General features: G+C 41.9%; 1 protein-coding gene across 2 annotated transcripts in view; it reads right to left on the bottom strand.

Moving 5' to 3' along the window:
* LOC106567973 (transmembrane protein 211) overlaps positions 1–13,001 on the bottom strand; it is a 232,828-nt gene that overhangs the window by 176,576 nt on the left and 43,251 nt on the right. The window lies entirely within an intron of this gene.

Raw genomic sequence — 13,001 nt, 5'->3', positions numbered from 1 at the left:
CACTGGCTTTGAGTAAAGCCAGTGTAGTTATGTATGCGGATATCTCAACACTATACACGTCAGCTACTACAGCGACTGAAATGGCTACAACACTTAACACAGAGCTGCAGTTAGTTTCAGAATAAATTAGTCCTAAATATTTAAAAAACTAAAAGCATTGTATTTGGGACAAATCATTCACTAAACCCTAAACAACTAAATATTGTGGAAATTTAGCAAGTTGAGGTGACTAAACTGCTTGAAGTAACTCTGGATTGTGAACTGTGATGATCAAAACATGTTGATACAACAGTAGCTAAGATGGGGAAAGGTCTGTCCATAATAATGCGCTGCTCTGCTTTCTTAACAACACTATCAATAAGGCAGGTGCTACAGGCCCGAGCTTTGTCGCACCTGGACTACTGTTCAGTCGTGTGGTTCAGTTGCCACAAAGAGGGACTTAGGAAAATTACAATTGGCTCAGAACAAGGTAGCACAGCTGGCACTTAAATGTACACGGGGAGCACTAACAATGATATGCATGTCAATCTCTCATGGCTCAAAGTGGAGGAGAGATTGACTTTATCAGTACTTGTTTTTGTAAGAAGTGTTCACAAGCTGAATGTACTGAGCTGTCTGTTTTAACTACTAGCACACAGCTCGGACACCCACGCATACCCTACAAGACATGCCACCAGAGATCACTTTACAATCCCCAAGTCCAGAATAGACTAAGGGAGGCGCACAGTACTACATAGAACCATGACTACATTGAACTCTATTCCACATCAGGAAACTGATACAAGCAGTAGAATCAGATTTAAAAAAACAGATAAAAATGCACCTTATGGAACAGAGAGGACTGTGAAGAGACACACACACAGGTACAGACACATGCATACGCACATGGGGCTAGCACACACACTCTACACACACGTACATTGTAATATTGTTGTATGGTAGTATCATACATTTTGTGTCGTAGATATGTAGTGGTGTAACAATGTTATATGATGTACTGTTCAGTGGCGTAAAGTACTTAAGTAAAAATACTTTAAAGTACTACTTCAGTAGTTTTTTGGAGTATCTGTATTTTACTTTACTATTTATATTTTGGACTACTTTTACTTCACTACATTCCTTAAGAAAATATTGTACTTGTTACTCTATACATTTTCCTTGACACCCAAAGGAACTCGTTACATTTTGAATGCTGAGTAGGACAGGAAAATAGTCAAATTCACGCACTTATCAACTGTACATCCCTGGTCATTCCTACTGCCTCTGATCTGGCGGACTCACTAAACACACATGCTTTGTTTGTAAATGATGTCTGAGTGTTGGAGTGTGCCCCTGGCTTTCCGTAAATTAAAAAGAAAATGGTGCCATCTGGTTTGCTTAATATAAGGAATTTGAAATGATTTATACTTTTACTTTTGATACTTAAGTATATTTTAAACCAAATGCTTTTAGATTTTTACTCAAGTAGAATTTTACTGGGTGACTTTTACTTGAGTCATTTTCTATTAAATGATCTTTACTTTTACTCAAGTATGACAGTTGGGTACTTTTTCCACTGCTGGCACTATTTTATATTTTGTTTTATGTGTAATGTAAGTGCCTTAATGTGTTTGGACCCCAGGAAGAGTAGCTCAACACTATACTGTACACGTCAGCTACTACAGCGACTGATCGCTAATAAATACGAATACCTCAACTCAAGCCTCATACCCTCATTCAAACCCTGTTGTGATCATTCCCAACACTGTGTAAGTAGCACTCTCACTCCCCATAATATTGTACTATAAATATCTTTATTAAATGCTTGAGGTTAAAATCATTTGTCTTTGACGATTTTTTAAACACGCTTTGTCGTCGCCGTGCGGTCCGTGGCTATACTGTGGGTCTCCCATCCTTCTCAATTTGTCAAGTCACCAGCCTCCACTGTACCATATCAGCTTTGGTCTACACAATTCTACTACTGCTGATGAATGGTTAGGCCTAAACGCTATCATCCACACAACAACATGCTCAATAAATGATTGCCTCGCCTAGTTTACCAACTACTTCTCTGATAGAGTTCAGTGTGTCAAATAGGAGGGCCTGTTGTCTGGACCTCTGGCAGTCTCTATGGGTGTGCCACAGGGTTCAATTCTCAGGCCGACTCTCTTCTCTGTATACATCAATGATGTTGCTCTTGCTGCTGGTGATTCTCTGATCCACCTCTACGCAGACGACACCATTCTGTATACTTCTGGCCCCTCTTTGGACACTTAACTAACCTCCAGACGAGCTTCAATGCCATACAACTCTCCTTCCGTGGCCTCCAACTGCTCTTAAACACAAGTAAAACTAAATGCATGCTATTCAATCGATCACTGCCCGCACCTGCTCGCCTGTCCAGCATCACTACTCTGGACGGCTCTGACTTAGAATACGTGGACAACTACAAATACCTGGGTGTCTGGTTAGACTGTAAACTCTCCTTCCAGACTCACATTAAGCATCTCCAATCCAAAATTAAATCTAGAATCGGCTTCCTATATCGCAACAAAGCATCCTTCACTCATGCTGCCAAACATACCCTCGTAAAACTGACCATCCTACCGATCCTTGACTTCGGTGACGTCATCTATAAAATAGCCTCCAACACTCTACTCAACAAACTGGATGCAGTCTATCACAGTGCCATCCGTTTTGTCACCAAAGCCTCATACACTACCCACCATTGCGACCTGTACGCTCTCGTTGCCTGGCCCTCGCTTCATATTCGTCATACCTTTCAGAAAACCACCTTGAGAGAGATTGAGAAAATATGCTTTGACATGTTTCATTGTGGGATGCTTTACACAGAGATAAATTAACTGAATTGCTGTGTTTGAAACAGAGTTGCATCAGCCTGATTGAAACATAATTTCCTTATGCTCAAGAGAGAACATCTTCTGAATGTTAAATAGCTCAGAATTGCTCCCAATGAGTCGTTCATTGGAAATGATGTAACTGAACAACAATACGCTGTAGAACTTAACTTCTTCTGAAGGAGGAGTTTGTCACAATGTGGTGGGGGCCTTATTAATCAGTATTAACTTCCTGTGTTCAGAGGCCTGGATTAGACTGTGAATAAAATAATCTTATCCAGCAGTTATACAATATAATGGGGTAATTGACTGACTATAACCACTATTGTCTCGTGACCTATAAATAATGGGTGAATTGGTAGTGGATTCACTATGGGTTTTTGTCTGAGTAAAACACACATTAGTCTAAAATAAATATAATTGGGAGCACATTTTATTTGTGACAAAACATGCAATTGGGTCTTAGAGTTGGTCATTAGTGGCTGTCTTATTTAATTTGTTCTGAAAGTCTTTTGTACCACAAATAGAATAGGCTGCAAATAAACTCATTCCCATTGCATACCTCAGAAATGACTAGAGTAGGCTCTTAGTTTAAGTGCTACACTTATGGTTATTACCTGAACGTGTCATGATAACAAACTAGCAAAAATGGATTATGGAAACGCCTCGTACAAATCAAATGCATACTTATTTTGTAACGTCTCATATCGGAGACTTCCGGAGTTGATCTAACAATGGTTGTTAGACATGCTGTACATTTCGCTACATATTTTTCAAATATCAGCTAAAGAGGTTGTGTCCCCTTTACCTACAGTAAATAAAGTGTTTATTTAACTCTATAGAACTCTACTCCGGGAGGACCTACTAGTTTTACTCTCAATCTTCATGACTTGACCGACTGAGTTTAAAAAGGCTTCAATAACTTTGTTTGAGAGCTTTCGAAGAGAATTCCCAAAATAATGTTTGATCTTTTTCATCAGGGAGAGAGAGAAAATGTCCAGAGAGACATAGCCATGAAGAGGTCCCTAAATCATCGATAATTCAAGTTTCTACAATCAAAAATAAAAGCTGTTCTTCTTGTCTTTTAGATGTTGGCTACAGTACATCAACCTTAAGATCTGTATATTGTTGGGTGATTTACAACATTAGCGCGGATGGTGAAGTGTTCTTTTCCCCTCTTGTGTTCCTCCATTATCCCTGGCGTCTGTGCAGTGCCTACTGATGGAGACTAGCTCACAGCTACAACCTGAACCTGGCTCCATGCATCAAGCCAAGAGAGCTATCGTTTATGTAAAAAATAAATGTTCAAGCATTGCCTGTTAAATCAATACATACGTAAACTGCCCTCTGGGTCTACAATGGAGGCAGGCAGTGAGGTGACAGGCTGTGAGGTGACAGGCTGGTTGACAAATGGACAGCAAACACCCAGAATAGCCTGACTCAGCAGCTTCCTGGGTCTCTCTCGCTCTCTCTCTCCTTCTCTGTCTCTCTTGCTCTCCATATCTATTCCTCTCTCCTCCCTCCCGCTCTCTCTCCCTTCTTTCCTCCATCCTGCCATCCCTGATCTTTATTAGAAAGCCACATATCTGTTTCTACATGGGAATTGCTGATCAGAGGGTCTTAAATATCACAAAAGCGTGTATAAATTCAGCAGAGGCATTTCCTTGTTTGAGGATACGAGAGACGGAGTTGATGCAATTTCTGTAGTTGGGTGATTTAGTCAGAGAAATATACGTTACATAAAGCAAAACAAATTTGCCCCACTTCTCATCCGCATTTTCAAATAAGATTAAATGAGCAGGGAGGTGAGATTTGTCAGTGCTGTACATGATGTAATAACCACATAGGGATATATACTGTATATAGGGATCCATCATGATCGCTTTGTGGCATGCCCAATAAGAGATCACCTGCATGTCTCTCTTCCCATCTCTCCGTCCTTCAGGCCCACCTGTTTCATCCATCACACTGTAGACATCCCAGTACCCCCTGTTAATCCTCCTGACTCCCCTTAATCACCCATGTCTGCCTCCACCACCACACTCACCTAAAGCCTGACTCGGGACAAATCCCGACCCCAAATCCCAGGCCTGTACCAGGTTAACCCCACTGACAAATGCCTAAGCTTCTCTCAATCACATGAGCTAAATTAGTATTGAAATTGGATTGCCCTCTGAACTGGCTCAACACCAGCAAGATCCAGACCACTGGGATGGGAAGCTCTAGGCTACTGACACACACACACACAGTATATGTGATTTAGTCTACTCAGTTGGGAATGAATGGGCTCTGAGGAACTGGGGCTTTGCTTACAGGTCAACTTGTTCACCTTGCGCTCCTTATGATTATGATCAAATGGCGCTTGTCAGCAAATTAACATGACTTTATTCCCCAATGTCCACAAATGTACAAGGGAAATTTGTGTTCTTCTTTATTCCAACCCTTCTGAAAGACACACATACACACGCAGAGGATGGAGCGGTTGGAGTGAAATTATGTCAAACCTAGTTTGTTCATAAGTGTCACAACAGTTTCAGCTGCAATCAGAATTGTCCATCCACAAATGATGGATGTAAATGTAGCCACTAGTTCTGGCACCAGTCAGTGCCTGGCCTCGGGGCATGTAAGATAATGTGAGAGACAGAAAGAAGCATCTCCCCACACACACCTGATTTCTCATAAGGTTAGCTGTCAAGGACACATTATCTACTGTCCAAATCATTTGCAACTCCTTTTCCATCTCCACCTAGATTGCTCCCACTGGGCACAAACTGGTTGAATCAAAGTTGTTTCTACATCATTTTTCAATGTATTGTGATGTGGAATCTACATGGAAAATACAACAGATGTGCAAAAAGTCATAAACTGTTGTTTTGAGGCTGAAATTTCAACCACAGAATTATGTCATCATGGTAACCAATTTTCAACATAGGCAAACCTTGTATAAAACATGTTGAATTTGTACCTTTGGAACAACGTCAGATCTTCAACTAAAAGGCTGGGCAGCACCTTCTATTGGAGAGTTGATTTATTATGATTTTTTATGTGCAAATGAACTTAAGTTTTCGGACAATGTCAAATGTGATATAGCGAAGCACCTGAGTTGGGTGCACAATTACGCAGGTACTTTCCTGAAGCGGACGACACAAACAAATGGATTCGTTATCCCTTTCATGCCCTGACTCCAGTCCACTTACCAATATCTGAACAAGAGAGCCTCATCAAAATTGCAACAAGCGGTTCTGTGAAAATTGAATTTAATCAGAAGTCAATGCCAGATTTCTGGATTGGGCTGCACTCAGAGTATCTTGCCTTATCCTGCCTTGGCAAATCGTGTTAAGACACTGATGCCCTTTGCAACCACGTACCTATGTGGTTAAGATGAAACTATCCAAGCATTAGATACTGTACATCTCCTTTAATGTTGATATTTGGTTTTGTTGTCAACCTAACACAATTACTTTTGTAATATAGTAAACAGCCTAAAGTTAAGGATATCTTACAAACTAATGTGACCGTTTTTATTCAACCTTAAAATGAGTAGCCTAACAAATCCACAATTTAAAATCAAATCGTATTGGCCACATACACATATTTAGCAGATGTTATTGCGGGTGTAGCAACAACAATTCACAACAATACACACAAATCTAAAAGTAAAAGAATGGAATTAAGAAATACAGTGGCAAGAAAAAGTATGAGAACCCTTTGGAATTACCTGGATTTCTGTATAAATTAGTCATAAAATGTTATCTGATCTTCATCTTAGTCACAATAATAGACAAACACAGTGTGCTTAAACTAATAACACACACATTATTGTATTTTTCTTGTCTATATTGAATACATCATTTAAACATTCACAGTGTGGGTTGGAAAAAGTATGTGAACCCCTAGGCTAATAACTTCTCCAAAAGCTAATTAGAGTCAGGAATCAGCTAACCTGGAGTCCAATCAGATTGGAGATGTTGGTTAGAGCTGCCTTGCTCTATAAAAACACTCACAAAATGTGAGTTTCCTATTCACAAGAAGCATTGCCTGATGTGAACCATGCCTCAAACAAAAGAGATCTCATAAGACCTAAGATTAAGAATTGTTAACTTGAATAAAGCTGGAAAGGGTTACAAAAGTATCTCTAAAAGCCTTGATGTTCATCAAGACAAATTGATAAGACAAATTGTCTATAAATGGAGAAAGTTCAGCACTGTTGCTACTCTCCCTAGGAGTGGCCGTCTTGCAAAGATGACTGCAAAGGCACAGCTCAGGATACTCAATGAGGTAAGAAGAATCCTAGAGTGTCAGCTAAAGACTTACAGAAAAAACATGGAACATGCTAACATCTCTGTTGACGAGTCTACGATACGTAAAAGACTAAACAAGAATGGTGTTCATGGGAGGACACCACGGAAGAAGCCATTGCTGTCCGTCTTAAGTTCTCAAAAGAGCACCTGGATGTTCTGCAGCGCTTCTGGCAAAATATTCTGTGGACAGGTTAAACTGAAGTTGAGTTATTTGGAAGGAACACACAACACTGTGTGTGGAGAGAAAAAGGGACAGCACACCAACATCAAAACCTCATCCCAACTGTAAAGTATAGTGGAGGGAGCATCATGGTTTGGGGCTGCTTTGCTGCCTCAGGGCCTGGACAGCTTGCTATCATCGATGTAAAAATGAATTCCCAGGTTTATCAAGACATTTTGCAGGAGAATGTAAGGCTATATGTCCGCCAATAGAAGCTCAACAGAAGTTGGGTGATGCAACAGGACAACGACCCAAAATACAGAAGTAAATCAACAACAGAATGGCTTCAACAGAAGAAAATACGCCTTCTGGAGTGGCCCAATTAGAGTCCTGACCTCAACCCGATTTAAAATGCTGCGGCATGACCTCGAGGGCAGTTCACACCAGACATCCTAAGAATATTGCTGAACTGAAACAGTTTTGTAAAGATGAATGACCATTGTGCAGGTCTGATCCGCAAATACAGAAAACGTTCGGTTGAGTTTATTGCTGCCAAAGGAGGGTGAACCAGTTATTAAATCCAAGGGTTCACATATTTTTGTTCCACCCTACACTGTGAATGTTTACAGGGTGTGTTCAATAAAGACATAAAAACTTATAATTGTTTGTGTGTTATTAGTTTAAGTAGACTGTGTCTATAGTTGTGACTTAGATGAAGATCAGATCAAAGTTTATGACCAATTTATGCAGAAATCCAGGTAATTCCAAAGGGTTCCCATAGTTTTTTTTGCCACTGTATATAAATATTAGGACAAACAATGTCAGTGGCTTTGACTAAAATACAGTAGAATAGAATACAGAATATACATATGAAATGAGTAAAGCAGTATGTAAAAATTATTAAAAGTGGCTAGTGTTCCATTATTAAAGTGGCCAGTGATTCCATGTCTATGTATATAGGGCAGCAGCCTCTAAGGTGGAGGGTTGAGTAATCGGGTGGTAGCCGGCAAGTGATGGCTATTTAACAGTCTGATGACCTTGAGATAGAAGCTGTTTTTCAGTCTCTCGGTCCCAGCTTTGATGCACCTGTACTGACCTCGCCTTCTTGATGGTAACAGGGTGAACAGGCTGTGGCTCGAGTGGTTGATGTCCTTGATGATCTTTTTGGCCTTCCTATGACATCGGGTGCTGTAGGTGTCCTGGAGGGCAGGCAGTATGCCCCCAGTGATGTGTTGGCAGACTGCACCACCCTCTGAAGAGCCCTGCAGTTGTGGGCGGTGCAGTTGCCGTACCAGGCAGTGATACAGCCCGACATGATGCTCTCAATTGTGTATCGGTAAAAGTATGTTAGGGTCTTAGGGGTCAAGCCAAATTTCTTCGGCCTCCTGAGATGGAAGAGGCGCTGTTGCGCCTTCTTCACCACACTGTCTGTGTGGGTGGACCATTTCCGATTGTCAGTGATGTGTATGCCGAGGAACTTGAAGCTTTCCATCTGCTCCACTGTGGTCCCGTTTATGTGGACAGGGGAGTGCTCCCTCTGCTGCTTCCTGAAGTCCACAATCAGCTCCTTTGTTTTGTTGACTTTGAAGGAGAGGTTACTTTCCTGGCACCACTCCGCCAGGGCCCTCACCTTCTCCCTGTAGACTGTCTCATCATTGTTGGTAATCAGGCCTTCTACTGTTGTGTCGTCTGAAAACTTGATGATTGAGTTGGAGGCATGCGTGGCCATGCAGTCATGGGTGAAGAGGGAGTACAGGAGGGGGCTGAGAACGCACCCTTGTGGGGCCCCTGTGTTGCAGATCAGCAAAGCGGAGGTGTTGTTTCCTACCTTCACCACCTGGGAGCGGCCCGCCAGGAAGTCCAGGGCCCAGTTGCACAGGGCAGGGTTCAGACCCAGGTCCCCAAGCTTAATGATGAGCTTGGAGGGTACTATGGGGTTGAAGACTGAGCTATAGTCAATGAAAAGCATTATTACATAGGTATTCCTCTTGTCCAGATGGGATTAGGCAGTGTGCAGTGTGATTGCATCGTCTGTGGATCTATTGGGGCGGTACACAAATTGAAGTGGGTCTAGGGTGTCAGGTAAAGTAGAGGTGATATGATCCTTAACTGGCCTCTCAAAGCACTTCATGATGAAAGAAGTGACAGCTACAGGGCAAAAGTAATTTAGTTCAGTTACCTTTGCTTTCTTGGGTACAGGAATAATGGTGGACATCTTGAAGCAAGTGGGGACAGCAGATAGATAGAGTGAATATGTCCGTAAACACTCCAGCCAGCTGGTCTGAGGATGCGGCTAGGGATGCTGTCTGGGCAGGCAGCCTTGCGAGGGTTAACACGCTTAAATGTCTTACTGACATCGACCACGGAGAACGACAGCCCACAGTCCTTGGGAGCGGGCGGCGTCGGTGGCACTGTGTTATCCTCAAAGCGGGCGAAGAAGGTGTTTAGCTTGTCCGGGAGCAAGACGTCGGTGTCCGTGATGTGGCTGGTTTTCCCTTTGTAATCCATGATTGTCTGTAGACCCTGTCTCATGTCTGAGCCGTTGAATTCCGACTTCACTTTGTCTCTGTACTGAAATTTTGCCTGACATTTTGCCTGCCTTACGGAGGGAATAACTATACTGTTTATACTCAACCATAATTCCAGTCACCTTGCCATGGTTAAATGCAGTGGTTCGCGCTTACAGTTTTGCACTAATTCTACCATCTATCCACAGTTTCTGGTTTGGGTAGGTTTTAATAGTCACCGTGGGAACAACACCCCCTATATACTTCCTGATGAACTCAGTTACCATGTCCGTGTATACGTCAATGTTATTCCTGTCTGTGCGATGTACTGAGAACCCAGCTGGCTGTATGGACGGGGACAGTATATCTGGAGAGAGCCATGATTCTGTGGAACAGAGTATGTTACAGTCCCTGACGTCTCTCTGGAAGGAGATCCTCGCCCTGAGCTCGTCTACTTTATTGTCCAGAGACTGAACTGAGTTCATATATTCGGAAGCAGTGGATGGTGTGCACGCCTCCCGAGTTGGACTAGAAGTATACCTCTTCTCCGCCAGCGGCGTCTTGAAGCAGCCTCTCGGATAAGTTCAATTGCCCTGGGGGGTACGAACGACTTTCCAATTCGGCAAAGTCATATTCCTGGTCGTAATGCTGATGAGTTACCGCCGCTCTGATATAACACACAAAAACACAAATTACTGCAAAGTTGCTTAGGAGCTAGAAGCAGATTCCATTTCTGTTAGCACTATCTTGAAAGGTTACTGTAACTATAAAAGTCTTATTAAGTAATATGTCTAAGATAAATACACAACGCAGAGTTTGAGAGGACGAGAGTACTAAACTAAATATAGTACTAATGGTCAATAGGGAATTGTAAATAGGAGTTGGGTTTCAGTTCAACAACTGTTTAGAATCTGTGGAGGTGTGCTACGTTCTGTACATTGAGTCGGAGGCAGGATACTTATTATTTGGCCATTGGCCAGTTGTACTGCAAGGACTTCTGATTGGTCAACCCCAGAAATCAGCCAAGACCTCAGAAAAAAAATGGTAGACCTCCACAAGTCTGGTTCATCCTCGGGAGGAATTTCCAAACGCCTGATGGTATCACGTTCATCTGTACAAACAATAGTACGCAAGTATAAACTCCATGGGACCCCGCAGCCGTCACACCGCTCAGGAAGAGATGAACGTACTTTGGTGCGAAAAGTGCAAATCAATCCCAGAACAACAGCAAAGAACCTCATGAAGACGCTGGAGGAAACAGGTACAAAAGTATCTATATCCACAGTAAAATGAGTCCTATAGCGACATAACCTGAAAGGCCGCTCAGCAAGGAAGAATCCACTGCTCCAAAACCTCCATAAAAAAGCCAGACTACGGTTTGCAACTGCACATGGGGACAAAGATCGTCCTTTTTGGAGAAATGTCCTCTGGCCTGATGAAACAAAAATAGAACTGTTTGGCCATAATGACCATCGTTATGTTTGGAGGAAAAAGGGGAGGCTTGCAAGCCGAAGAACACCATCCCAACCGTGAAGCACGAGAGTGGCAGCATCATGTTGTGGGGGTGCTTTGCTGCAGGAGGGACTGGTGCACTTCACAAAGTAGATGGCACCATGAGGGAGGAAAATGATGTGGATATATCGAAGCAACATGTCAAGACATCAGTCAGGAAGTTAAAGCTTGGTCGCAAATGGGTCTTCCAAATGGAGAATGACCCCAAGCATACTTCCAAAGTTGTGGCAAAATGGCTTAAGGACAACAAAAAGTCAAGGTATTGGAGTGGCCATCACAAAGCCCTGACCTCAACCCTATAGAACATTTGTGGGCAGAACTGAAAAAGTGTGCGAGCAAGGAGGCCTACAAACCTGTCTCAGTTACACCAGCTCTGTCAAGAGGAATGGGCTGAAATTCATCCAACGTATTGTGGGAAGCTTGTGGAACGTTTGAAACATTTGACCCAAGTTAAACAATTTAAAGGCAATGCTACCAAATACTAATTGAGTGTATGTAAACTTCTTACCCAATGGGAATGTGATTAAAGAAATAAAAGCTGAAATCACTATTATTCTGACATTTCACATTTTTTAAATAAAGTGGTGATCCTAAATGACCTAAGACAGGGAATTTTTACTAGGATTAAATGTCAGGAATTGTGAAAAGCTGAGTTTAAATGTATTTGGCTAAGGTTTATGTAAACTTCCGAATTCAACTGTAAATGCTGAAATGTCTTGAGTCAATACATATTCAACCCCTTTGTTATGACAAACCTAAATTAATGAGTAAAAATGTGCTTAACAACTCACATAATAAGCTGCATGGACTCACTTTGTGTGCAATAATAATGTTTAACATGATTTTGAATGACTACCTCATCTCTGTACCCCACACATACAATTATCTGTCAGGTCCCTCAGTCGAGCAGGGAATTTGAAACACAGATTCAACCACAAAGACCAGGGAGGTTTTCCAATGCCTCGCAAAGAAGGGCACCTATTGGTTGATGGGTAAAATTTTAAAAGCAAACATTGAATATCCCTTAGAGCATGGTGAAGTTATTAATTACAAGTTGCATGGTGTATCAATACACTACAAAGATACAGGTGTTTTCATTTAACCTTTATTTAACCAGGTAGGATAATTGAGAACAAATTCTAATTTACAACTGCGACCTGGCCAAGATAAAGCAAAGCAGTGCGACAAAAACAACACAGAGTTACACATGGGATAAACAATCGTACATCAATAACACAACAGAAAAATCTGTATATACTGAGTGCAAATGAAGTAAGGAGGTAAGGCAATAAATAGGCCAATAGTGGCGAAGTAATTACAATTTAGCAATTTACACAGGAGCGATATATGTGCAGATGAGGATGTGCAAGTAGAAATACCGGTGTGCAAAAGAGCAGAAAAACTAAAACAAATATGGGGATGAGGTAGGTAGTTGGAAGGGCTATTTACAGATGGGCTGTGTACAGCTGCAGCGATCGGTAAGCTACTCTGACAGCTGACGCTTAAAGTTAGTGAGGGAGATATAAGTCTCCAACTTCAGTGATTTTTGCAATTCGTTCCAGTCATTGGCAGCAGAGAACTGGAAGGAAAGGCAGCGAAAGGTGGTGTTGGCTGTGGGGACGACCAGTGAAATATACCTGCTGGAGCAGGTATAATCGATAGCAAGACTTGAAAATGGTTCTCT

Source organism: Salmo salar, chromosome ssa13, assembly GCF_905237065.1.
Source record: "Salmo salar chromosome ssa13, Ssal_v3.1, whole genome shotgun sequence".
In the NCBI taxonomy this organism is placed as follows: Eukaryota; Metazoa; Chordata; class Actinopteri; order Salmoniformes; family Salmonidae; genus Salmo; species Salmo salar.
The sequence above is the reverse complement of the archived record's forward strand: the minus strand, read 5'-3'. Positions and strand labels throughout refer to the sequence as shown.